Here is a 26,564-nt window from a genome sequence, read left to right as displayed (position 1 = left end):
ATTTACAATGGAAAGAATAAAATAAAAACCTTCCTAAAGTTATTTTTCCAGAAAATAAATAAATAAAAGCCAAAAAGTAATGGTAGTTTCCTAAAACAAAAAGTAAAAACAAATTAGGAAACTATAATACTAGCTTTTTGACTAAGTTGACTTTGACCAATCTTTGACCAAATTGAGCTCCAAATCAGCTTCTAGATGCTTTTTAGGATGCCAAATAAACTGAATATGAAGGCCCACATGTTGCCCATGCTTGGAAAAATAAGAAAAGGCTAATACAGTAAAGCCAGCAAGCAATACAGCAAATTCGGCCATTATGCACTCCAATGGTGAAATTGGCAGCAATGGAGTTTGGCCATTATACACGCCAATGGTGGACCAATGGGCAAAACACCCGAAGGAGAGTTGGTGATGACTTGACTACTACATGGCGACAAATGAAAGGAGCCATGCGGAAGCGATTCGTACCATCACACTATCATAGGTGCTGCATCAAAGACTACAATCTTTATCTCAAGGACATGTATCCGTAGAGGACTATTACAAGGAGATGGAGATGCTTATGATGAGATTGAACTTGAATGAAGGTAGGGAAGCAACCATGGCAAGGTTTCTTGGTGGTTTGAATCGTGAAATAGCCAATCAACTAGAATTGCAACAATATGTGGAATTGGAGGAGATGTTGCGTGTGGCTATTAAATTAGAGCATCAATTCAAGAGGAGGGGTGTAAGATCATGGTTTGGAGGTGTTTCCAACAGTGGAAGGTCCAATTCAAGTGGCTGGAGGAACAATCCCATCTATGAGAGCAAGCCAAAGCTGAAAGTCAAAGAAGAAAGCTCAAATTGGCCAAGGAAGGAGACTAGAACCGAATCTGTCCAAGCACCAAAGAATGAGGTCCATTCCATTAGAACTTGAACTTAATTGAGATCCGGGCTAATATAATACGGGTTTAGGAGCAGGTCGTCCTAGGTTCGTATCATTTGGTATAATACAGCATGAGCTTTGACTTTCTTTGTTTAGGAAACCTTTCCTTTCGTAAGTGCAACCAAATCAATTCTCCAGGGTCAAACACTATTACAACAAAATCTAGAAATACATGCTCATTATGGTAAAAATTACACTTTTTAAAGTTAGCAATCAATATTTCCCAAATTTTCAAATTACCACTAAGTAAAGCTCTCAACAATGCAGATAAAGTTCTATGCAATAAAGACATCTTTAAATAAGTATCTTTAAAATTCATGGTATTCTGAATCCTTGTTATTAATGGAATCAAAATGATCTCTGGATCGATCAGAAGATCATTTCAATTGGCTAGAGTCTATTACTTGAACAAAACTGGATCTTGTGGAATCATATTGAATATTTGACAATACATTCCGTACCTTGCTAAAAACTGATCCTTGTTTACCAACCACACTTTGTCTAACCAAATCCAATTCTCTCTCAATATGTTCCTCAAAAAATCCAATTCTTGTGGGTTCTTCCCCTAACTAAAGAAGAGATCTTGGCAGAATTGCCACATATGAAATTGAGCACAATTTTGCAAAGAAATAGCCCACTTGTTTCTCGAGAAAGGGAAACATGCTCAATATCATTTGATAGAATAGTTGACCCAGCTCTTTGTTGTTTGAAGAAACCCTCCGCTTTAATTGGTATTTTTTCACGAAAGCAAACATGAGATAACAAATCCAATCTTTCAGTAAGATTTCGAATAGCTATCCCAAATTCAAGTTGATTATGTTTCACCTCATCCTCAGAGACAGACAATGAAACAATTCCCAATCATGGCCCTTGTGGATCAGAACATCCATAGAATATACAAAAAGAAACTCTAGATATTTGATATCTTTCTCTTTTAGTGAGATCTCAATTCCAGTGACGGTTTGATTAGATATCTTACAACTAGAATCCCTCTTTTTTCTGATCTAGTTCCTCCATCATCGCGAACCACAACTAGAGTCAGGCATGATACACTTTTTAGTTATTGAGAGAACCCAAGTACTCTCTTTCGGATCTAGGAAATAGCTCTCAGAGATCTTTTTTCCTTTTGCAAGATACAGGAGCGAAAAAATCAACCTATTGATGTTGGAAGACCTAAAAGAGTCTTCCAATGTATCATTTATGGATCCAATGAAATTCATAGGTATAGGAAGAAGCCCTATCAAATAGAGATTTTTTTCTTTCGACCATCTTTCGATTGTTAATACACTATATAAGGACCACTACTACAAATAGTACTACACCCTTGATCGTGAAATATTGATTGCTTGAAAGTAGGATACTCCAAATTCGGGAGTCCAAGAGTTTTATAAAATGTTCTTGATGGAAAAAAAATGTGAATGAAAGATCCCACTAAATTGAATTGGGTCCATGAATCTAAGAAATAGTGAGAAGTTTTGATCTCTCTCGATATCTCTCTTAATTCAAAAATCCAGGATTTGAATTGATTTCCTTTCAGTGTGTCCTCCTAAATTGCATTGATTTATCCTAAAGATTTAATTTGAATTGGAATTTGGTTATTTACTATGTACGAGGATCCTCGCTAAGCATCCATGGCTGAATGGTTAAAGCGACCAACTCATAATTGGTGAATTCGTAGGTTCAATTCCTACTGGATGCATACCAATGGGACCCTTCAATAGAATAAGTCTATTGGAATTGGCTCTGTATCAATGGAATCTCATCATCCATACATAACGAATTGGTATGGTATATTCATATCATAACATATGAACAGTAAGAACTAGCATTCTTATTGAGACTATAACTCATAGGGAAGAAAATAGATTTATGGATGGAATCAAATATGCTATATTTACAGACAAAAGTATTCGGTTATTTTTGAAAAATCAATATACTTCTAATGTCGAATCAGGATCAACTAGGACAGAAATAAAGCATTGGGTTGAACTCTTCTTTGGTGTTAAGGTAATAGCTATGAATAGTCATCGACTACTAGAAAAGGGTAGAAGAATGGGACCTATTACAGGACATACAATGCATTACAGGCATATGACCATTACGCTTCAACCGAGTTATTCTATTCCACCTGTTAGAAAGAAAAGAACTTAAATCAAAATACTTAATAGCATGGCGATACATCTATACAATACTTATATCCCAAGCACAGGCAAAGGAGTCATAGACAATCAAGTGAAATCCAATCCATGAAATAATTTGATCTATGGGCAGCATCATTGTGGTAAAGGTCGTAATGCCAGAGGAATCATTACCGCAAGGCATAGAGGGGGAGGTCATAAGTGTCTATATCATAAAATCGATTTTCGACGAAATGAAAAAGGCATATATGGTAGAATCGTAACTCTAAAATATGATCCTAATCGAAATGCATACATTTGTCTCATACACTATGGGGATGGTGAGAAAAGATATATTTTACATCCCAGAGGGGCTATAATTGGAGATACCATTGTTTCTAGTACAGAAGTTCCTATAAAAATAGGAAATACCTTACCTTTGAGTGCGGTTTGATCTATTGATTTATGTAATTGGAAGTAACCAATTAGGTTTACAATTTGAGTCCCTCTACAGGATAGACCTCGGTAGAAAACTGAAGAGTAATGGCAACAAGTGATTGAGTTCAGGAGTTCCTCATATAAAATTATTGACTCTATAGATATAGTAATATGGAAAAGAAAAAATTGTTTCAAGCACCGACAGAACCAAAAGCACCCCTTGTTTCAAAGAGAGGAGGACGGGTTCTTCGCATTTCATTTGATGGTCAAAGGCGAGTTGAAAGCTAAGCCCAAGGAGAAAAATAGAGATTTCTCCTACATTACCTGTAATATGTGGAAGTATCAACGTAATTTCATAGAGTCATTTGGTCTAAATTCTACATGAAGAACATAAGCCAGATGAAGGAACGGGAAGACCTAAGATGTAGAAGATCATAACATGAGTGACTCGATAGATTTTGATTCCTATATATCCATTCATGCGGTACTTCATTATATGATATATATAAGAATTATATGATATATATGATGGAATTTGGTGTAGGTTTATGTTGTTTTACCCTAGAGCACAATCATTCAAGGTGTTAGTTAAGAATGATTGTTGTTGGTTCTTGGTTCTTGGTTCTTGATTTTGTTTTTTTTTTTTTTTGGGTTTTTTTAGGTTTTGTTTCTGGTTTTAATGGAGGTTTAGGGTTCTTGGGAAGGTTTTTAGCTTTGGGAAGAAGAAGAAACCAAAAATGTAGTAGTTGAGAGAGAGAGAGAGCCAAAAATGTTGTTTTTCAAAATCTGTTTTTTGAATATTTTCTTTCTCAACGTTTTTCATTACAATTTTCATACTTTTAAATACATCAAAAAGACAATAACGCATTCTTCCATATTGAGCAATAAATACAAAAGCATTAAAAGTAACCAACCAAGCCAAACTACCTCAACTAACTCTAATCAATGTGCTGGGCATGCAAGAAACCTTCTTTAACGGGCAGTTCAGCTTGTCTAAGGCATTTGAATTTGAAAACCAGCTCCATTTGACTTGAAAATTGGAGGGAAGCCTTTTTGAATATTAAAATATGTTCTACCCAAAAAAAAGATAAAACAAAGTCCATTTACCCATTCAAAAGTAATCAAACCCGAGGCAGTTTTGCCCAGTTTTCTGGGCAACAACACTGCACAAGGGTCAGATTGTTTTGGGCTTAACGCAGCCTTCCCAGCTCCAAATTGGGCCATTATTTTTTATACTGCTTCCTCTGCATATCGAGTTTATCATATCCAAAATTAAGGTCCAAATACCAAACCTACTTCAAACGGAATCCAAGGAAGTGGACTTATGTTGCTGGAAATACAATTCCAGCAACTAGACAAAAAAGGCCTTAAGCTAGATAATGAGCTTAGGGAATTACAAAAAGGATATTGTTCTTGAACATTACAAGATAAAATAAAATGCATAAACATAAACAATGTTTGGTCTTTGATGTTGTAAAACAAAGAGTGCAAGTGTAACTGAACTACCTTGCACATTGTGGCAAGATCACCACATTTCAACACTCCTCCTTGGTGTTCTTGCTTAAAATATTTAGAAGCTTCCTCAAGGTCTCAAATCTTGCTTTTGGAAGTGGCTTGGTGAAGAAATCTGCAAGGTTATCTTCAGTCTTGATATATTCCAAGCTTACTTCTCCATTTTCTTCAAACTCCCTCAAAGAGTGATACTTCACCGGTATGTGTTTTGTCCTTCCATGTTGAACGGGGTTCTTGGCTATTGATATGGCTGAAGTGTTGTCACATTTGATGATGGTTGAACCCTCTTGAGGATAACCAAGGTCCTCCAATAATTTCCTAAGCCAAACGCATTGATTTGCACATGAAGAGCAAGCAATGTACTCGGCTTCGGCGGTGCTTTGAGCGGTTGTTGCTTGCTTCTTTGCATTCCATGAGAATGGTCCACTACTAAGTGAGAAAAGATACCCCGAAGTGCTCTTCATATCATCCAAGCATCCAGCCCAATCACTATCCGAGTAGGCCCTTAATCTCATCACATCTTGCCTATCATGCCAAACTCCAAAGTCTTGTGTTCCTTTTAAGTATCTAAGAATTCTTTTGGCACCTACAAAATGGTTTTGGGATGGTGCTTGCATATATCTAGACAAAACACATGTGGCATGCATAATATCCAGTCTTGATGAACATACATAGAGCAAACTTCCTATCATGCTTCTATATAGGGTCGGGTTTACCTTTGGTGTGCCATCCTCCTTCTTGTATTTGTCTCCTTGGCTCATTGGTGTTGACATTGGCTTGCATTCATCAAGCTTGAACTTTTTCAAAAGATCTTTGATGTATTTCTCTTGAGATATGAAAATACCCCTAGAGCATTGCATCACTTCCACTCCAAGGAAGTAATTCATTTCACCAAGGCTTGACATGTCAAACTCCTTTTCAAGTTCATTTTTCAAAACTTCCACATTCTTTTCATTTTCACCCGTGACCAACAAATCATCCACATAGAGTGAGATAACAATCATGCCTTCTTCATTCCTTATGTATAGTGTTGGCTCATTTGGACTCCTCCTAAAGCCTTGTTAGGTCAAGTAACCATCAATCTTGCCATACCAAGCCCTAGGTGCTTGCTTTAACCCGTAAAGTGCCTTGTGTAGATGGTAGACTTTATCCTCATGTCCTTGAACAATGAAGCCCTCGGGTTGCTTGACATAAACCTCCTCTTGAAGCACACCATTCAAGAAAGCCGACTTTACATCAAGGTGGTACACCTTCCATGACATTGAGGCCGAGATGGATAGGATGAGCCTTATGGTCTCCATTCTTGCAACCGGTGCAAACGTCTCTCCATAATCTACACCCGCTTGTTGTGCATAGCCTTTTGCCACAAGCCTTGCCTTGTGCTTGCATATTGTTCCATCCGGGTTGAACTTGGTCCTAAAGATCCACTTTACACCAATTGGTTTCTTGTATTTAGGTTTAGAAACCAAAGACCAAGTTTCATTCTTTTCTATCATATCCATTTCGGTTTGCATGGCCTCCATCCACTCTTTCTTTTGCATAGCTTCTTGAGCATTGGTAGGATCACTCAAGGCAACATTGCACCTTTCATATATTTCAAGCAATGGCCTTTCTCCTCTAACACCATCTCCAATCTCCAATTCGGCTCCAATGGTCTCAAGTGCATCCTCCTCATCATCTTCATTTTCTTCATTGTCATTGTCATTGGTTTCTTCTTCTCCATCATCCAACCGAGCATTATCTTCATGGACAAGAAGCTTCTCCTTTGTCCAATCCCAAACAGCATCTTCATCAATCCTCACATCCCTTGTTACCACAAGTTTCTTGGTTTCCAAGTTGAAAACCCTAAAACCTTTGGTAACCTCACTAAAGCCGACCAAGATGCCCACATTTGCCCTTTTGTCAAGCTTCTCTCTCATGTGTGGATGAACATGGAGAAAACAAACACTTCCAAAGATTTTTATGTTGTCCAAAGATGGTTTTTCTCCATACCATATCTCATAGGGTGTCTTGGAGTCATTGGCTTTGGTGTATGCTCGGTTTTGGATGTAGCTAGCCGTGTATATGGCTTCGACCCAAAACTTCTTTGGCATGTTCTTCTCATGTATCATGCACCTTGCCATCTCCATCAAGGTCCTATTTTTCCTCTCACAAATACCATTTTGTTGTGGTGTGTATGGTGTTGTGAATTGATGCACCATTCCATTTTCTTTGCAAAAATCCTCCATAGCCAAGCTTGTATATTCTCCACCATTGTCGGTTCTCAAGCACTTTATCTTTGTATTGCTTTGGGTTTCCACCATCTTCTTGAATTCCATGAACTTCTCAAGCACTTGTGACTTGGTTGTTAGAAAATATACCCAACACATCCTTGAGTAGTCATCAATAAAGGTTAGGAAGTACTTACATCCTCCAATTGATGACAAACTCATCGGTCCACACACATCCGAATGGACTAGCTCAAGCTTCTCCTTAGCTCTCCATGAACCGGCTTTAGGGAATGGAAGCCGTGTGGATTTCCCTAGTTGGCATACATCACATAGGCTTTTCATCTCCTCAATCTTTGGCATATCCTTCACAATGGCATTGGTGTTTTTCATGGCACCATAGCTAGAATGCCCAAGCCTTTTATGCCAAAGTTGAGAAATGGACTCCACTTTGGTTTTTAAGGCTTGTTCATTCTTAACTAGGTCCAATCTATAGCTTTTGTCCTTCAATGGTACCTTAAACAACTCATTACCACAAGCATCATATATGATACATCCATCTTTTGCAAAATTTAAAGCAAAGCCTCTTTCTACCAATTGTGCTACACTAAGCAAGTTTTCACATAAACTAGGAACATATAGCACATCTTTTATAATTTTGGTACCTTCCTTGGTGTTCAAGCACACATCTCCTTTGCCTTCTACTTTCATGAACCGGCCATCACCAATCTTCACTTTGGTTTTGTAGTTTCGGTCAAGCTCCACAAAGCCATCCTTTTGGGAACTCATGTGGTGTGAGCAACCACTATCCACAAGCCAACCGAGACCACTACTTGTGACTTTAAGGCATGTGGCCACAAATAGGTTCTCGGCTTCTTCATTAACCACATTGGCTTGTTGTCTCCTTTGCTTGCATACTTTGGCAATGTGGCCTTTTCCTCCACATCATTCACAAGATGCATCCGGCCCCCAAAAACACTTGGATGGTAGATGTCCAAGCTTCTTGCAATGAGGGCAAGGTGGATGCCCTCCTCGGTTTTGATGGCTTTATTGTTGTTGTTGTTGATTCCATCCATTTTTGTTGTTGTCTGTGTTGTTGTTGGTTGTAAAACCGGTTTGGTTGGTGTTGTTGCTCTTCCTTCCTTTGTTCTTCTTTTTGTTGCTGTGGCCACCATAGAATGCAGTCTCTATGGTCTCCTCCTTTCTAATGGCTCTCATTTGTTCGGTTGCTTGAAGAGCATTGATGAGCTCACTCAAGGTTATTTCACTAAGATTTCTAGATTCTTCAAGGGAGGAAATCTTAGCTTCAAACCTTTCGGGTAAGCTCACCAATACTTTCTCTACTACCATTTAATCGATCAATTGCTCACCAAGGACCCGAATTTGATTTACCACTTTGAGCATCCTTTCCATGAAATCCTTGACAAGCTCATTCTCCTTCATCTTCAAGGTCTCAAACTCTCTTCTTAGGTTTAAAACTTGCATTTGCCGAGTTCTAGTATTTCCATGGAACTCCTCTTGAAGCTTTATCCAAACCTCTCTAGCACTTGTGCATGACATTATCCTTATAAAAATGGAATCACTCATGGAGGAGTGCAAGGCAGTGAGGGCCTTGAACCCCTTGGCAACTTCGGCCTCATGTGCATTTCTTTGTGCTTGGGTTGCATTAGCTCTCAACTCCTCCACTACATAACCTTCTTCTATGACTTCCCATAAACCAAAGGCTTGAAGGTAGGCTTCCATTTTTATACTCCAAATGGAATAGTTTTGGCCTTCAAACTTAGGTGGTGTTGGGGTTGCAAAGGATTGTGAGGCCATTTGAAAAAGATGGTTTTTGAAAAGTTTTGAAAAATGGACACAAGAACAAGCTCTCAGGTGGTGGTGTTTTGGTGAGTTTCAACTAGTCTTTTTGGGAGGTTTTGGTTTGGGTTGGAAGGCTTTAGGTGGGGAATCCTCTCACAAATAAAATGGTCTAGGTTGAAAGCTCACAAGGTCCTAAGAAATTACACTATGCTCTGATACCATGATGGAATTTGGTGTAGGTTTATGTTGTTGTACCCTAGAGCACAATCATTCAAGGTGTTAGTCAAGAATGATTGTTGTTGGTTCTTGGTTCTTGGTTCTTGATTTTTTTTTTTTTTTTTTGGGTTTGTTTATGTTTTGTTTCTGGTTTTAATGGAGGTTTAGGGTTCTTGAGAAGGTTGTTAGCTTTGGGAAGAACAAGAAACCAAAAATGTAGTAGTTGAGAGAGAGAGAGCCAAAAATGTTGTTTTTCAAAATCTGTTTTTTGAATATTTTCTTTCTCAACGTTTTTCATTACAATTTTCATACTTTTAAATACATCAAAAAGACAATAAGGCATGCTGCCATATTGAGCAATAAATACAAAAGCATTAAAAGTAACCAACCAAGCCAAACTACCTCAACTAACTCTAATCAATGTGCTGGGCATGCAAGAAACCTTCTTTAATGGGCAGTTCAGCTTGTCTAAGGTATTTGAATTTGAAAACCAGCTCCATTTGACTTGAAAATTGGAGGGAAACCTTTTTGAATATTAAACTACGTTTTACCCAAAAACCAGATAAAACAAAGTCCATTTACCCATTCAAAAGTAATCAAACCCGAGGCAGTTTTGCGCAGTGTTCTGGGCAACAACACTGCACAAGGGTCAGATTGTTTGGGGCTTAACTCAGCCTTCCCAGCTCCAAATTGGGCCATTCTTTTGCGGCTGCTTCCTCTGCGTATCTAGTTTATCATATCCAAAATTCAGGTCCAAATACCAAACCTACTTCAAACGGAATGCAAGGAAGTGGACTTATGTTGCTGGAAATACAATTACGGCAACTACACAAAAAAGGCCTTAAGCTAGATAATGAGCTTAGGGCATTACAAAAAGGGTATTGTTCCTAAACATTACAAGATAAAATAAAACGCATAAACATAAACAATGCTTGGTCTTTGATGTTGCAAAATGAAGAGTGCAAGTGTAACCAAACTACCTTGCACATTGTGGCAAGATCACCACATTTCAACAATATATATATAAGATCCATTTGTATAGATATCATCATCTACATCCAGAAAGCCATATGCTTTGGAAGAAGCTTGTACAATTTAGGAAGGGGTTTTGAATGATCAAAAAGAAGAATCTACTTCAACCGATATGCCCCTAGGCACGGCCATACATAACATAGAAATCACACTTGGAAAGGGTGGACAACTAGCTAGAGCAGCAGGTGCTGTAGCGAAACTGATTGCAAAAGAGGGTAAACCAGCCACATTAAAACTACCTTTTGGGGAGGTCTGTTTGGTACCCAAAAACTGCTCAACAACAGTTGGACAAGTGGGGAATGTTGGGGTGAACCAGAAAAGTTTAGGTAGAGCCGGATTGAAATGTTGGCTAGGTAAGCGTCCTGTAGTAAGAGGAGTAGTTATGAACCTTGTAGACCATCCCCATGGGGGTGGTGAAGGGAGGGCCCCGATTGGTAGAAAAAACCTGCAACCCCTTGGGGTTATCCTACACTTGGAAGAAGAAGTAGAAAAAGGAATAAATATAGTGATAATTTGATTCTTAGTCGCTATAGTAAATAGAAATTGTTTCTTCATCTTTACAAAAAAAAAAAAAAAGTAGTAATTAATTGTGACACGTTCACTAAAAAAATAAAAAATTCCTTTTGTAGCAAATCGTTTATTAAGAAAAATAAATATGCTTAACACAAAAGCATAAAAAGAAATAATAGTCACTTGGTCCCGTTTAGTTGATACTTCAATTTAAATTTTAAAATTTTTCTTTATTTAGTCTTTATTTAGTTAATATCTATAGTGTATTTAGTTAATATATATAGTATATATAGTTAACTATTTTCATATTTTCAATATTTTTTTGTTTAGTTTAAATATATATATGGGTGAATGATGGGAATTGAACCCGCACATGGTGGATTCACAATCCACTGCCTTGATCCACTTGGCTACATCCGCCCCTATTACAAATTACAAACTTACAAATTACAAACAAATAAGTCAATTTACACCATTTATCATTTTTTTTTCATTATTCAAACTTAAAAAAGAAAAAATGGAATTGAAAACTTTAAATTTAAATGTAAAATAAAAAAAATTGAAAAGAGGATATCAAAAATAAAAATTTCTACATAATGAATGTATGGGTATGTTGAAGTAAAGATGAAGTAAAGAAAACAATTTAAGTAAAAAAACTCCTAAAGGAGTAATACCAAACTTCTTGCTAGAACAAGAAATGATTATTGCTCCTTTATGTTCAATAACTCAGTATACACTAATACCAAAGTCTTATCCATTTGTAGATGGAACTTCGACCGCAGCTAGATCCAGAGGGAAGTTATGAGCGTTAAATTCATGCATAACTTCCATACCTAACTTAGCACGGCTGATAATATCAGCCCAGGTATTAATTACACAACCTTGGCTATCAATTGTAGATAGGTTGAAATTGAAACCATTAAAGTTAAAAGTCATAGTGCTAATACATAAAGTAGTGAACCAAATACCTACTACAGGCCAAGCAGCTAGGAAGAAGTGTAAAGAATGAGAGTTGTTGAAACTAGCATATTGGAAGATCAATCATCCAAAATAACCATGAGCGGCTACGATATTGTAGGTTTCTTCCTTTTGACTGAATCTGTAACCTTCATTATCATATTCATTTTCTGTGGTTTCCCTGATCAAACTAGAAGTTACCAAGGAACCATGCATAGCACTGAGTAGGGAGCCGCTGAATACACCAGCTACACCTAACATGTGAAATGGGTGCATAAGGATGTTGTGCTCAACTTGGAATACAATCATGAAGTTGAAAGTACCAGAGATTCCTAGAGGCATATCGTCATAAAAACTTCCTTGACCAATTGGATAGATCAATGAAATAGCAGTAGCAGCTACAACAGGAGCTGAATATGCAATAGCAATCCAAGGGCTCGTACCTAGACGAAAACTAAGTTCCCACTCACAACTCATATAACCAGCTACACCAAGTAAAAAGTGCAGAACAATTAGCTCATAAGGACCACCATTTTATAACCATTCATCAAAGGAAGCCGTTTCTCATATCGGGTAAAAATGTAAACCTATCGCTGTAGAAGTAGGAATAATGGTACCAGAAATAATATTGTTTCCATAAAGTAAAGATCCAGAAATAGGTTCACGAATACCATCAGTATCTACCGGAGAGGCAACAATGAAAGTGATAATAAATAGAGAAGTTGTGGTCAATAGGTAGGGATCATCAAAACACCAAACCATCAAATGTAAAGACATGGTAAAATCTTGATTTATTCAATTATTAATCATCAGGGACTCCCAAGCACATGAATTTTCTATAAATAGATAATCGAGGGCTTGTTATTCAACAATATAACATGACTTATATACCCATGTCAACCAATATTCAACATCCATAGATATATCGAGGTTTTTATCTATCTAGATTCATCCATTTTTTTTTTAATAAACTGAATAAATAAATTGAATAAAAATAAATAAGTTACAAAATTTTGATTAAAATTCAAATTTAATTTAGATACATATGATTTCGATAGAATAATTAGAATGGGTTGGCTGGGACTCGAACCCGGAACTAGTTGGATGGAGTAGATAATTTACTTCCTAGAATTAGAAAATAAAAAATAGGCAAAAATCTTTCCCCAAACCGTGCTTGCATTTTTCATTGCACACGGCCTTCCTTATGTATACACCTAAAATCTAGCTCCTTCCCTAGACAAGCCTCTAACAAAGTTGAATATTCAGTTGATCAACCTTTACTCTTACCATATGAACATTTCATAATAGACGACTAAATAAATTTTTTGTTATCTCTTCAGCATTTAAGGATAATTTCCATTTCCATGGTCGAACAACCAAGCATTCATGATTGACCAGATCATTGATGCAAACAATATGCAAATACCAAATTCGCCCTCTATATAACCATTGAAAAGTCAAATAAGTTATTGGAAAAATCAAATAAAGAACCCCTTCTTCATGCATAAAGAACTCTTACAATAATTCCAAATCTAATATTTTAAAAAAAAACCCGTACAATACTTTTGTGTTTACGAGCCAAAGTTTTAAGACAAGAAAGTCAAAGTATATATTTTATTCGATACAAACTCTTTTTTTTTTAAGGATTTGCTGAAATAATGAGAAAGATGTCAGCATATATGGGCAAATTGATCGATAATCTCAAAATCTGACGAATCGGCCCAGGTCAACTTACTAACAAGATGTCCTAATTCGTTACAAAATTTCATTTTAGCCAATGATCCAATCATTGGCCTAATTGGAACTAATGTATCAAGCTTCTTTATAGCATTATCCATTATAAATGAATTTTCTAGCATTTGACTCCTTACCACTGAAAGATTTAGTCGCACACTGAAAAGATAGCCTAAAAAGCCAAAAGAATGGTTGGCTAATTGGTTTATATAGATCCTTCCTGGTTGAGCCCACACATAAAAATGACATTTCCATAAAAGGACAAGAAAATATTTCCATTTATTCATTAGAAGAGGTGTATCTTTTGAAACCAAAATAGATTTTCCTTGATATCTAACATAATGCATGAAAGGCTCCGTGAAGAACCATAAAACTGCTGGAAAATCATTGGAAAAGACTTTTTGTACAAGATGTTTTATTTTTCCACAAAAATAAATTCGCTAAAAAAATACCCCAGAAGATGTCAATCATAAATGAGAAGATTGGTTATGGAGAAAAAGTAAGATGGATTCGTATTCATAAAAATGAGAATTATACAGGAACAAGAAAAATCTTGAATTATTTTTCAAAAAAAAAAAGAAAAAGATTTTTCTGGAGTAATAAAACTATTCCAATTATAATAAAAGCCGTAATAAAAGCAAAGAAGGGGCATCTTTCATCCAATAGCGAAGGGTTTGAATCAAAATTTCCAGATGAATGGGGTAGGGTATTTGTACATCTGATACATAATTTAAATGTGGGAATTTGTCCTCTAAAAATGGAAATATTGAATGAATTGATCATAAATTAGAATATTTTGTGATTTCTGGCCTCGAAGATACTAATTACTGTGAAAAAATTAAAACCTCAAGCTCGGGGACGAAGTTATCCAATAAAAAGACCCACTTGTCATATAACTATTATACCAAAACATATAGCTGTACATTATTATATAGACTATTTAAAGAACAAAATTGTCTTTGAAGAATTTTAAGGTTAAATGACAAATATTTTTTTATAATAAAAATACAAATAAAATACGCCATATTATGCTTAAAAAAACATGAATGAATAAAAAAAAGAAGTAGATCGATATGACATGTCATGATATGTATAGTAGCGGGGGATTATGGGACAAAAAATAAATCCACTTGGTTTCAGACTTGGCATAAACCCAAGGTCATCATTCTCTTTGGTTTGCACAACTGAAAAATTATTCGGAGGATCTACAAGAAGAATAAAAAATATGAAAATATCTTCTAGTGTCGAGGGAATTTCATGTACAGAAATTAAAAAACGAATCGATTTGATTCAAGTCATAATCAGCTCATCGTGAACTAATAACTATTATAGAACCAATAACCAGCTCATTTTTTCGCATTATCTAGATATAAAAAACTGGTCGAGATATGATATATTGGTCATATCAACGTAGCAACTGAAATCTTTTTTGCATAAACAAACAACAAAAAAGAAAAAATGAATATAAGTCTGAGTTGTAAAGAAAAAAAAAATATGCGGATAAATCAAAAAATTAGAAAAAGTGAAAAAAAAATAAATATCAATGATATATGATTCCAATATGTAAGGTCTATGATTCATCTCATAACGAGGAATGTAATAAACCATTAATACTAATTGGTCTATAATTATACAAATCTGCTCATAGAAAAAGAATCAAGAGCCCCAAGCTAATAAATACTGAGAGGATTGACTCGAGAACAAATCAAATTTCATTAGGGGCTCCGTTGTAGAAGTCAGACTTAGCCATTAATCGAGAAGTGATGGGAATGATAGAACCTATGAATACATAAGATTATACTGAAAATGAATCTTAATGATTCATTGGGTAGGATGGCGGAATGAACCAGAAACCAATTCATTTATTCTGAAAGTTCATGTCATAGACTAAACCGACAACTAAATATTGAAAGAGTAAATATCCACCTGTGAAAATTTTGATTTTATTGGATTTCTAAATTTTAGCTGATCTGATATGATAATAAAATGTAAAACAAAATAAAGATTCATTATAACCTTATAACAAAATTACTGTATCTATACTATTATCTCTAATGTATCTCTAAATAAAAATTCTCTATAAATCGAATCCATGTTTAGTTAGATATCAAAACAAGAAATAAAAATTTCTAATAGATTAGATGAAATTTCAAAAAATCTCATGAATCAATATATTTTTTTAGTATATTATTCATTAAATAGGTAAATATAAATACATAGATATTATTTTTTAATCGTTTCATTCGTGAGAACCTGGATGAGAAGAAACTCTCTTGTCCAATTCTGTAGTAAAGATGGAATTCATAAACAACCATCAACTCTAGCCCAAAAGAACCAGATTTCATAAACATCATAGAGGAAGAATGAAAGGAATATCTTATCAAGGTAATTGTATTTGCTTCGGTAGATATGCTCTTCAAGCGTTTGAACCCGCTTGGATCACATCTCAACAAATTGAAGCCGGTCAATGAGCAATGACACAAAATGTCCGTTGCGCTGGGAAAGTATGGGTACGTATATTTCCATACAAACTAATTACAATAAGACCTACAGAAACCCGTACAGGTTCGGGGAAAGGATCTCCTGAATATTGGGTAGCTGCCATCAAACTTGATAGAATACTTTATGAAATGAGTAGAGTAGCAGAAAATATCGCTAGAAAGGCTGTTTGACTAGCGGCATATGAAGTCAATTCATTATTTCGGTATAGGAACATAGAACCAAAAGAAAAGGCTTTTTGGATGAAGAAAAAAAAAAAAAAAACCAATTTCAGGTTTCCTTTTTTGTTTTGAACAAACAACAGATAAAAACAGATAAAAAAATGATTCAACCCCAAAGCCATTTGAATGTAGCGGATAACAGCGGGGCCCAAGAATTAATGTGTACTCGAATCATAGGACCTAGTAATCGATGATATGCTCATATTGGTGGCGTTATTGTTGCTGTAATCAAGGAATCAATACCAAATACACCTCTAGAATGATCAAAAGTGATTAGAGCTGTAATTGTACATGCTGGTAAAGAGCTTAAATCTGAGAACGATATGATCATACAATACGATGAAAATGCTGTGGGTGTTATTGAACAAGAAGGAAACCCAAAAGGAACCCGAAGTTTTGGTACGATCACCCGGGAATTAAGACAGTTAAATTTCACTAAAATAGTTTCATTAGCACCCGAAGTATTATAAGAAGAGACCATAACATAATTAATATAATTATTATAGTTATAATATTTAACTGAGTATTTAACTGAAATTGATTAAGATTATTTAGTAAATTGAGATTTATTATTAGTAGTAGAGTGGTTGTGTCTCACGTATATGCCTTTAAGAATTCATAATTAAAAATAAAAATAAAACAGAAAAAGAGCATGTTGATTATATCAAATTTGAGTAAAACAATAATCTAAGTTTATCATGAATAAAGACACTATTGCTAACATAATAACCTCTATACGAAATGCTGACATGAATAAAAAAAGAACAGTTTGAATACCATCTACTAACATTATTGAAAACATTGTTAAAATCCTTTTACGCGAAGGTTTTATTGAAAAGATGCGGAAACATCAACAAAATGACAAAGATTTTTTGGTTTTAACCCTACGACATAGAAGGAATAGGAAAGCACCATATAAAGCTGTTTTAAATTTAAAATGGATTAATCGACCCAGTCTACGAATATATTCTAACTATCAACGAATTCCTAGAATTTTAGGCGGAATGGAGATTGTAATTTTTTCGTACAATTACAGCAAAGGGGCTCGATTAAAAGAAATTGGTGGAGAACTTTTGTGTTATATATGGTAATCCTTCTGATATATGAATTATATGTGGAACTTTCATATTTGTAAAAAAAAAAAAAAAAAAAACAAAGAAGAGAAAGGGTGGTTTTCTAATATCACCCCTCCCGTATTAGTTGATACGTCAAGGAGTTTGACCTAAAATGAAAGAAAAAAAAAGGATTCATGAAGGTTGAATTACTGCATAACTGCCCAATGGTATAGTCTAAATTCATTTAGATAATGAAAATCTGATTCTAGATTATGTTTCAAAAATGATTATAAGTAGTTTTTTATATATATATATACGATGAGGAAATCGAAGCAAAAGTGAAGCAAGTCATTTTGATTCAACCAGCAAATGTATAGTTTATAGTCTCTGAAAAAAGATTCCAATGATTATATGGTTTTTTCAATTTCAACATTCATTTTTGGGGTATACAATTCAAAGTTAAAAATTTCAAGCAACTTATTTTCTTCCAATAAAGAAAGTTAGAATTAAATTAAGGAATGATAAATATGAAAATAAGAGCCTTTGCGCATAAAATTTGTGAAAAATGTCGACTGATCCATAGGTGGGGACGAATTATAGTAATTTATTCCAACCTGAGATATAGACAAAGACAATGATAATCCTTCTAAACAAAAAAGGACTCCATAAATCTAAAGGAACCATTGTACAAATACATAAATAAAAATAAAGGATCTGTTTTGACATGAAATGGATATATTCATATATCTCTGACTTATATTTATGAGATGATAAAATATGGAAAAACCTATACCAAGAACTGGTTCACATGAGAATAAACATATTGGTTCACGTAAAAATGAGTGTAGAATACGAAAGGGAGTTATTCATGTTCAAGCAAGTTTCAACAATACTATTGTAACTATTACGGATGTAAGAGGTCGAGTAATTTCATGGTCTTTTGCCGATACTTGTGTATTCAAGGGTACAAGATGAGGGTCTCCATTTGCCGCTCAAACCACAATGGGAAATGCTATTTAGATAGTAGTGGATCAAGGTATGCAATGGGCAGAAGTCATGATAAAAGGCCCCGATCTCCGAAGAGATGCGGCATTAAGACCTATTCGTATTAAGTTTCATCCGAGATGTAACCCCTATGCCATGTAATGGCTGTAGACCTCCTAAAAAAAGACGTGTATAAAAATAAACATTGAAGATATTTCAAGAGAAATAAATAATTGAATGATCTAATAAAATAATATTACTATGGTTCAGGAGAAGGCAACAATATCTACTTAGACACTGCAGGGGAAGTGTGTTGAATTAGAAGTAGACAGTAAGCGTCTTTATTATGGACACTTTATTCTAGCTCCACTTATGAAAGGCCAAGCCGATACAATTGGCATTGCGATGCGAAGAGCTTTGCTTAGAGAAATATAAGGAACATGTATCACATGCGCAAAATTTGATAAAATACGACATGAATATTCTACCATAGTGGGTATTCAAGAATCTATACATGAAATTTTATTGAGTTGAAACAAATTGTATAGAAAAGTAACCTCTATGGAACTTGTGATGCGTCTAGTTGTGTCAAAGGTCCCTGATATGTAACTGCTCAAGACATCATCTTACCACCTTCGGTGGAAATTGTTGATAATACATAGGCTATAGCGAACCTAACGGAACCAATTAATTTGTGTATTGAATTACAACTCGAAAGGCATAATGGGTATCATATAAAAATGCCAAATAACTTTCAAGATGGACGTTATCCTATAGATGCTGTATTAATGCCTGTTCGAAATGCCAATCATAGTATTCATTATTATGCGAATGGGAATGAAAAACAAGAGATACTTTTTCTCGAAATATGGACAAATGGAAGTTTAACTCCTAAAGAAGCACTTCATGAGGGTTCCCGAAATTTGATTGATTTATTTATTCCCTTTTTATATGCAGAAGAAGAAAATTTTGATTTAGAAAAAAACCAACACAAAGTTACTTTGCCCCTTTTTACTTTTCATGATAGATTGGCTAAACCATATAAAAATCAAAACGAAATAGCATTGAAATCTATTTTTATTCACCAATTAGAATTGCACCACAGGGTCTATAATTGCCTTAAAAGGTCCTATATACATACATTATTAGACCTTTTGAATAACAGTGAAGCAGAGCTTATGAAAATGAAACATTTTCGCATAGAAGATATAAAACATATATTGGACATTCTAGAAATAGAAAAGCATTTCCCATAAATTTTAATGGATTATTTATTTTAAAAAAAAAAAGAGATAAAAATGAGTTTTGAATCTTTAGCACATTCTATATACTCGAAATAGATCCAAAATTTAATTGAATAAATAAATGTATCTAGGGAGAATTCACTTTGAAGCGACTATTCCCTAGATACACACATCGTGTTTTATTTATTTATTTCTCAACTAAATAAATTTAAAAAAGACCTAAAGTTAGGGATTTATCAATAAATAATGTTGCTCCAATACCCAACCAAAAGGCTACTGCGATATCAATAAAAAAGAAGGTTGTCACTACTGGATGATGAAATGGGTTTTGGAATTTAGTAACGTCCTCCAAAAAGAATACTGTTAATAACCCCGTGGGTACGAAAACCATTAAAAGAATGCCCAATAATTTATTGGGCACTATATGAAGAATTTGAAATACGGGAAAGAAATACCCAATAATTTATTGGGCACTATATGAAGAATTTGAAATACGGGAAAGAAATACCATTCAGGCAATATCTCCAAAGGAGTTGCAAATGGATCCGCGGGTTCGCCAATCATTGATGGTTCTAGAACCGTTAAACCTATGTTACATGCAATAGTACCTAAAATTACTACCGAAAAAATATATAAAAGATTGTTGGGCCATGCGGGCTCTCCATTATAATTATGCCCCATCCCCTTAGCCAACTTAGCTCTTAATATAGGATTGTTCAAGTCGGGTTTTTTTTGTTATTAGGATAGATGAATTATTCTAGATCCATCCTACAAAAGAACTGGACATAATAATTTTTAATCATCCGGCTCGAGCAAGAATCAAACGAACCAAATAGATCCATATAAAAAATAAAAAAATTGATATGGTATCCACACCTATATGAATGATTCTATGTAAGAGTAAGAAAAAATTTACCAAATTTCCTTTTTTGGAGTTTCAACAACCATCCATTGTAAGGAATTCAGTTATTACAGATAAATGTTCAATACCCAAGTGGGCTTACAAATCATGATCAAGTTCTTTCTGGGTCGTCTCAGACCTTGCAGTTGGATTTTATCCTCAAGAATATTAAAACTTTTTACATACAAAGGATTTACTTGTTACTAATCTAGTTTAGCCCTTATTCTTCATATTCTTCTTTGGATCCCTTGTTTCACTCTGATAGTATAATAAATTGAGTCAATGCAAAGGAAAAGAAAACATTTCCATTAACTAAGTCAAATATATAGAACATACTTCGGGATCATCATTAGGACCATCATACTGGCCGACCATCAATGAACTAATCGATTTAACCAACCAATGTTAGCTTCAGTCATTATATATTGAATAGAAGAAAAAGCCTTCATAGCGGTCGGACGGTAATATAAAGTCATAGTAAACCCTATAGCTACTTGTACTAAAAAACAACTAAGTGTAACTCCGCTTAGACAATAAAAAATGTTGACATGAGGAGGAACATATATACTAGTTATATCAGCTGCAATTGCCTTGATCTTAAGATGTTCTTTGAACCAATCATAGATTTTATTGGGATAGGTAAATAGAGCAGACCCTCCCACAACCCCCTCCCCCCCACCCCCAAGAACTGTATATGAGAATTTCATCTCGTACGGCTCAAACAGAAACACCAAAATACTAGTTCTACCAGATATGTGTAATAGAAAGTTAAGTTCGAAACTTCTTAATCCTCTGATTCAATCGTTTCTGAAGATACAAAAGAATAAAAATTTGAAAGTTCTTTCTTGTGGTTATAATGCCAGAATATCAAGTTGGCTTATTTGTCTCTGTGGTGATGATTATAGGCCTCTTGAATCTGCTTTTTACCTACTTTATAGTTTTTTTTTTTGTGTGTAATGCACCTTTAACTACTGTTTTCTTTATTATTGATATTGATAGGAATTCTCTTGCTAAGATCCTCTGAATCGGTTAAAACCCCAGATTCATACTAGAACCACGATGATTCCATAAAACCCTTTCTTTATAAACTAATTCCAAAAATTCCTTGAGTAAGAACTGTTGGATCATCACTTATTCAATGAATAACTAGAATGAATAAAAATCCAACGACACCCTTGTCCTTCAATCAAATAAGCATAAATAGGAGTTTGAAAAAATAAAAATATTTTGATTTATAATTTTTAAATCTAACTCTTTGAAAAAAAGGAAAAAAAAAAAAAAAGGAAGTCTGGACTCGTGGTCTGAATATTAAGGATGAATCATAGTGCTAATAATACTTTGGAATCTATTTTCTATATTCTGTGGTTTAAATACTAGAATGAATATCTGACGAAGTAAAACCATCTCTATCAAGATGATAGACGCATTCTCTGTACTATCCACAGGATCAATTATAATAAGCCACCCACTCATATTCCGGAACTATAGGAACAAAGAAATTTCACGATCGAACTACCAAAATATAATGGGATCAAAATCAGAGACCTTAATGCTTCACTTTGTATTGAAAAGCTAGTTACTAGTTCTTGTGAATCTAATTCATTCCAATTCCGTCAAATAAAATGGAAGAATTACAAATCTCCAAAATAGTAGATAGGAATACCATAAAAAGGGCCATTGCAATACCCATCAAAGGAGTAGTTCCCCACCCAGGAGCTACTTTACCGTATTCTGAATTCAATGGCTTCAATAAACTCCCTATAGCAGTTCGTCTTAGACCAAATCTAGAAATACTCTCTGTTGGGGTGAGTAGGTTATGACCAAGACCAAGCTAGCTTGAAGTGTTAGCAACAAGCAAGCTTTTGGTGATGCTCTTAGGAATGGTTGTGTGTGAGTTGTGTTTTTAGGTTTTGGATATGGTGTTTTCTGGTTTTTAGGGTTCCTAGAGTGTTCTAAGATGTTGAAGAAGAGATGAGAAGAAAGGTACCACGTTGGTTTTTAAAAATGAGGCTTGGATATGTAGCCATCTCATACATTTAACAATATAAGCTTGAAATTACAACTAGTTCACACATACCCAGTGTAAGAGTCGCACACACCTCTGCATTTTGATTGTAAATACCAAGCCAAGTTCATCCAGGGTCATTAGTCAAGCCCATGATCACTTGCTTGGATTTCTAGCTTTTGTTATACGAAATAGTGCCATTATGATTCCTCGCATATTTTGATATGTATTCCTGTCGGAATGAAAATGGCCCGATAAGCTCTTTGGAGGGGGGTGGCTAGTCGGCGAGTTGTTGGGCTAGACCACTAGCATAGGTGATAACTCTTGATAGCGTGCTTGTAAACCTCTCTGTTGTTCTCTCAATCGAGACCGAATAAAACGAACACATTTCCATTTCATCGTATTGTTGCCTTGTTTACTGACCCTTTTCTAACGATTGTGTGATTACATGCTTTATTTTATTGCTTGCTTGGTGCATGCACAATACTAATATCGTGTGGGTTATTTGCTTGCGAGGGATATTAACGGTTGGCTTACTACCCGCGAGGGGCGAGTAAGCACCGCACGGCCCTGTTGTACACTTAGAACGGTGGGACTGTGACAGTTGGTATCAGAGCGGGGTTGGGAGTCACTCGCACAGGATGTTGAAGCTGACAAACGAAATGCGGTTCAATACCATCGACCAGCAGCTCGGGGAGCTTGCTGGCGTTGTAAATGAACATATCAGAGGCCACAACTGGCAGGAGGCCTTTGAAAATATGGATACAATCGACGACATAGCCAGTCGAGTGAGCGTACTCGAGAGGAATCAAACCCCGTGGGGCAATACTGGCCTTTCGAGCTCTACTGCGGGCGAGCGAGATGGAGTAGTGGAAGAGGCCATAGAGAGATTGATGTCTACGGCCAACTAACTGACGGAGGACTTTCGAGCCACCATGGAAGCCTTAAAGATTGAAATGGGGCAAATAAACACCAAGCTTGCCATCACCATGTGAGTGGTAGAAAATCGACCTACTGTCCCAATGGGCGGGGACTATGGACGAATGAAAGTGCCTGAGCCCCCAACATATGGAGGGGCACGAGATGCGAAGGAGCTCGAAAACTTTTTGTTTGATATGGAACAATATTTTCAAGCAATAAAATCGGATTTGGAGGAAACGAAGGTGACCATGGCTACAAGTACCTAACCAATGATGCAAAACTGTGGTGGCGATCTAAATACGAAGATATCAACAACAACTGATGCATCATTGACATATGGGACCAGCTACAGAAGGAACTTAAAAACCAATTCCTTCCTGAGAACGTGGACTACATTACCCGGCGACATTTGAGAGAATTGAGACAGACCAGTAATGTAAGGGACTACGTGAAAGCTTTCTCGGCACTCATGCTCGATATACACGACATGTCTGAGAAGGATAAGGTATTTTACTTCCTAGAAGGGATGAAACCTTGGGCTATGACAAAACTTCAATGACAGAGAGTACAAGACTTAGCCTCAGCGCTAGGGGCAGCGGAGCGTCTAATGGACTACTCAACAGAGAGCCCCATCAATAGAAGGCCCCAACCGCCTCCTTCGAATGCCAATAGTGGTAGACCCTTCAGGCCTACCAATCTCACAAGACGTGGGGGAACCGACAATAGGAAACCTTCGAACATGAGAGAACCTCAACCACGGAACCCCAATGCATTTGGATTTAGACCCCGACGTCTGACATGTTTCCTATATAATGGTCCCCATAGAGTGGGTGAATGCCCCCATAAGACCGCTTTTAGTGCTCTGCAAGCATCTATTCACTCCCAAGAGCATGAAGGAGGGCAAGAAGAGGCAGTAGAATAAGGAGAAGACGGCGCACAAGTGGGAGTGCTGAGATTCTTGAATGCCCTTAATGGACAGGTCATTCAGGCAAGGAAGACCAATGAGAAAGGTCTTATGTTCATGGATGCGGCAATAAATGGAAAGGCCGCAAAAAGTGTGATGGTGGACACATGTGCCACCCATAACTTTTGTTCAGAGATTGAAGGGAACAAACAGGAATAGTTCCCGTACAGAGGAAGCAATTGAACAACCCCAAACTTCTATCGGCTCTCCAATTTAAGAAGGGAGTAAGACGCAAAGAACCCTCTTACATTGCATTGGTGGTAGCGAGGGAGGGTGAAGATGATGAACCTACCCCTCCTATGGTGCTAGACGCCTTGCAATCATTCAACGATGTGATGCCGAACAACTTACCGAGGAACCTACCTCTTCGACGAGATATTGACCACAAAATCGAACTGATACCAGGAGCAAAACCTCCAGCAAAAGCACCTTATCGGATGGCCCCTCCTGAGTTGGCAGAACTACGAAAGCAACTTAAGGAACTTTTGGAAGCAGGGTTCCTGAGACCCTCGAAGGCATCTTATGGTGCTCCAGTATTATTCTAGAAGAAGAAAGATGGAACTTTGTGCCTGTGTGTAGATTACCGAGCACTGAACAAGGTCACGGTGCGAAACAAGTACCCGATCCCTTTAGTAGCTGACTTGTTCGCCAGCTAAGTGGAGCCAAATTTTTTACTAAATTGGATTTGAGATCGGGATACTACCAAGTGAGAATCGCTGAAGGAGACGAAGAGAAAACCACTTGTGTTACACGATACAGAGCCTTCAAATTCCTGGTGATGCCTTTTAGATTGACGAATGCATCAGCAACATTTTGCACTCTCATGAACCAGGTATTTCGAGACCTCCTTGACAAATTTGTGGTGGTGTACCATGACGACATTGTAATCTTTAGCCCTACCTTGGAAGAACATGTCGAACACATTCGAATGGTATTCCAGAGACTCCGAGAAAATCAATTATTTGTGAAGAAGGAAAAATGTGCATTTGGCAAGAGACAAATCACGTTTCTGGGACACATCATTGAGGAGGGGAAGATCCGTATGGACATGGAGAAGGTAAATGCCATCCAAGAGTGGAAAACTCCCGCTAATGTGAAAGAACATAGATCATTTATGGGATTGGCAAATTACTACCGTCGTTTCGTAAAAGGGTACTCAAAGAAAGCAACTCCCCTAACGGAATTGCTAAAGAAGGAGGTGCCTTGGGAGTGGACCAAGGAATGTGAGGGTGCATTCCAGGATCTAAAGGAAGCAATGATGAAAGACCCGGTGTTGGCCGTGCAGGACATCACAAGACCTTTCGAAGTCCAAACTGATGCATCTGACTTCGCTTTAGGTGGAGACCTTCTCCAAGATGGTCATCCTGTCGCCTACGAAAGCAGGAAGTTATCAGTGATAGAAAGAAACTATACGACTCAAAAAAAGGAGATGCTTGTTGTAATTCATTGTTTAAGAACCTGGAGGCACTACTTATTGGGGTCAAGCTTTGTAGTAAAGATTGATAACTCAGCCGTTAGTCACTTCCTTACACAACCAAAACTAACCCCAAAACAAACTCGTTGGCAGGAATTCATTGTGGAGTTTGACCTCCATTTCGAGCACAAAGCGAGGACCAAAAACTAGGCAACGGCTGCCCTAAGTCATAAGACAGAGCTTGCGGCACTAAGGGTGTTGGCTAACATGGCTGCGAGTACTATTGCGACTTCAATGCGAGAGCTGATAAAGCAGCATCTAGGGGGAGATCAATGTGCCCAAAATATCCTCAAACTGTTAAAGGAGGGAAAAACTCATCAATTTTGGGAGGAGGATGGTTTACTATGGACAAAAGGCAATAGGTTGTTTGTCCCAAAGGCTGGAGACCTAAGAAAGATGTTAATGAGAGAACGCCACGACACTCTGTGGGCTGGACATCCGAGGTGGTAAAGGACGTATGCCTTAATCAAAAAGGGATATTATTGGCCACAGATACGTGACGATATTATAGACTACATCCGAATCTGTCTTGTGTGCCAACAGGACAAAGTGGAGTGGCATAAACCACCAGGGCTGTTGGAACCTCTATTCGTCCTGTCACACCCATGGGAGAGTGTGTCAATCGATTTAATCACCAACCTTCCAAAGATCGGGGATCTTTCAAGTATTTTGGTTATTGTGGATCGATTCTCAAAATATGCAACATTAATCCCTGCCTCAAAGTACTGTACGGCCGAGGAAACCGCCCACTTATTCTTCAAGTTTATGGTGAAATATTGGGGTGTGCCCCGACACATTGTAAGCGATAGAGATGCAAAGTTCACGGGATCTTTTTGGATAGAACTATT

At 36.5% G+C, this 26,564-nt stretch overlaps 1 non-coding gene and 2 pseudogenes across 1 annotated transcript; 2 read left to right on the top strand and 1 right to left on the bottom strand.

Moving 5' to 3' along the window:
• The first annotated feature begins 2,547 nt into the window (after positions 1-2,547).
• Positions 2,548-2,621, top strand: TRNAM-CAU (transfer RNA methionine (anticodon CAU)). The gene has a single exon. It is a non-coding gene; the product is annotated as a tRNA-Met (tRNA).
• A 470-nt stretch (positions 2,622-3,091) lies between these two features.
• On the top strand, positions 3,092-10,787 carry LOC132804122 (large ribosomal subunit protein uL2cz/uL2cy-like; annotated as a pseudogene).
• A 933-nt stretch (positions 10,788-11,720) lies between these two features.
• Positions 11,721-12,472, bottom strand: LOC132804198 (photosystem II protein D1-like; annotated as a pseudogene).
• Between the last annotated feature and the right edge of the window lie 14,092 nt (positions 12,473-26,564).

This window comes from Ziziphus jujuba, chromosome 6, assembly GCF_031755915.1.
Source record: "Ziziphus jujuba cultivar Dongzao chromosome 6, ASM3175591v1".
NCBI lineage: Eukaryota > Viridiplantae > Streptophyta > Magnoliopsida > Rosales > Rhamnaceae > Ziziphus > Ziziphus jujuba.
The sequence above is the reverse complement of the archived record's forward strand: the minus strand, read 5'-3'. Positions and strand labels throughout refer to the sequence as shown.